Genomic DNA, 2,917 nt, shown 5'->3' with positions numbered 1-2,917 from the left:
CAGGGGCGGACCTACTTGTTGCTTTGGGGGGACGAATGTCCCCCCAAAGTTTTTAAAATTTCCCCCAAAGTATATGGTTTTTTCAAGTTTGTCCCTCTAAAATATTATATTTGTCCCCCCAAAAAATATTTTTGTTCTATTTTGCTCCCCTCTTGGCTCTTCCAGCAAAGAAACCTACGAAGCTCCTAGTCTTTTTTTGAGGTTATAGACAAGATAGCATAGCAGGCTGCAAGTACAGTGACAGCTTTTCTTAAGCTGCAGAGAGAAGTACGAAACTTTTTAAAAAAAAATTCACAAAAAATCTGACTTTGTAACTATATTTTTCAAAAATTGAAGTTTTTAGATAGAAATATTCTATAAAAAAGTTACAATTTGTCAAAAATGTCTCCATATAGACCTTACTTGTTGGCTTCTAACAAGATCCCTAATTTGGTTTGAGATTTTAAAGCAACTTTACTTGGCTTTGAACTCTATCTAGACTCTAGCGTCATGTCTCTTCTCTGCCGACTGCCATCAAACTCATTACCTAAATGTCTCTTCTCATATAGTCATATTATTATCCTCTCTTCTACTCAGATTATAACAAATGAAAGTTATTGTTCTTTGGATTCAGCCTCTCATTTTATTGCTCATTGCTAAACCGCTAAAAAAGTTGAAGCTTTTTTCTCTCTTCTCTGCGACTCTGCCATCGAACCTACAAAGCTACCGTAAGGAATTTGGCACTCTGTAAGGCTTTATCTTATTTTTTTATTTTATTTTTGTTTTTTATGTGTGTATATCATGTAGAGAACCAATAAGGTTCTTGGGAGAGTTATAGATTTCTTTCTTTTTTGTTTTTTTTCCTACAAGGGCAGAGGCTATTCGACTACAACAATTTTTTTTTTTTTTTTTTTAAGAAGGTAACCTTTTATATTTTTTTTTTCCATAAAATGACTAGAACTGTCTTTACCCCCATGATTTGCTTTAGTTTTATAAGTTGCCCTTGTGTGTTATGATTAATAGATATTCTAAAATAATTTTATAGACATAACTTTTGTATATATTAATGACTTATGATTTATTATGAAATTAAATTTGAGACTTCTTTGTTTTTATTTTACATAAATACGCACAAATGTACATATATAGAGAAATTATATATATCTATGTACCTTCGTCCCCCCATAATAAAGAGATCCTGGTTCCGGTACCGTGATACCATACGGGTAATCTATGCCTAGATGTTTTTCTTTGAATAAGTACAAGTGTTCACCTAATCTACAAGTAAGTCATATATGGTAGAATATTCTAAATATAACTTATTTTAATTTCGATCAGGATATCACTATCCATTAAACCATAAAACAATTGGTCCAAACCCTAAAGAGTGAAAAATTTGTTTCTTCACTTTCATTCTCTATGAGTTTAGTCGCCCAAGAATTTGCTCATTATAGTAAACTACTCTCTTAATTGATACCTGAAGTATGTCAAGACAAATGTTGCCAAACTGATCAATGTTTGGATGGAAGCACATTGTCTCAAACTTGACTTGGGGTGGTTTGAAAGGGTAGTTGGGGGAAAAACGCAAGGAGAGCTTGTAAGATAAGCCCTCACACATAGTCCCTTTACCACCCTCAACTGTGCCAATCCTGTAAAAATGCTCTCGCCCGCAGGAAATGCTGATACTCCAAGATCTCCTCCACTCATCTGCAGAAACAAAAGCTATTAGAGAACAAAGAACACCAGCCAAGAAAATGATAAGAAAAAAAGCATAACATGGAAGAGAAGGCAGACAGAATTACTCTCTTTTTCGTTGAATTGATGACAGCGTTCTTATCTAATTGGATTTTCTTGTAATTGGCCAAAATTTCTTAATGATCTATTTGCTATTTTTTGAATTAAGTTTATGAGTTTTTCAAAAAAAAAAAAAAACAAACCCTAAACGAGCCGAGTTGCCCAAATAAGGTTTGAACGGGGTTTTTAACTAAGCTTAGGCTCGAACTGGGTTTGTATCAGACAATTCAAAAGTCTAGTTTGAACTCATTGAAAATGTTAAGAAATAATCTCATATTGCCTGTGGACATGACCTTGAGCATGTTTATAAGGAATATGCAATCTTCTCCTATTAAATTGGTTTTATGAGATAAGTTAGGCCTATGAATTTTTTCATGGTATCAGAGCCTACCACAGGACGAATGGAGCCCACACTACTTACCCTGTAACAAGGACCATAAAAAATACTAGCCTACACGTGAGGGAGGGTGTTGAGAAATAATCTCACATTGCCTGTGGACAAGACCTTATGCATGTTTATAAGGAATGTGTAACTCTCTCTTATTGAACCGGTTTTATTAGATGAGTTAGGCTCACGAATTTCTTCATAAAACACCATTCGAGCCAATAGCTCGACTCGAGCTCGAGCTATGCTAAGCCTCTCGCAAGCTGAGTTGGGACACACAATTCTTAATTTGGCTTGAGCTCAAACTCGACTCGAGACACAATTCTTGGTTCGGCTCGAGCTTAAACTCGACTCGAATAAGGGTCCTTATAAACAAATCAGTCTTGAAATTCTAAAATTCGGCTCGATTACCGCCGACGTATGCATTTAGTACTTTTGAACTGTTAAAAAATACCCAAGTAATACTGAACATTTATAAATCAACCCATATGCCTGAAAGTCTAACCTTTTTGACGACAATTTGTGGCTGCAAAGCATTTAGTGCTCTTGTATAGCAACACACAAAATGTATTTAATTTGATCCTTACATCAAAAAATAACCTATAAAAAAAGGAAAATGTATAAGATGGATAATAAGAGCAAAATTTTGTGCTAGAATTATTCATACGTTCTTGGGCTAGAATCAAGGTTACTGTCAGTAAGTGTTTCTGCTTAAAATCATGTTACTAATTTTTAATTTTTAATTTTTGGGGGCCATCC

Source organism: Corylus avellana, chromosome ca7, assembly GCF_901000735.1.
Source record: "Corylus avellana chromosome ca7, CavTom2PMs-1.0".
In the NCBI taxonomy this organism is placed as follows: Eukaryota; Viridiplantae; Streptophyta; class Magnoliopsida; order Fagales; family Betulaceae; genus Corylus; species Corylus avellana.
This window is presented reverse-complemented; position numbering follows the sequence as displayed.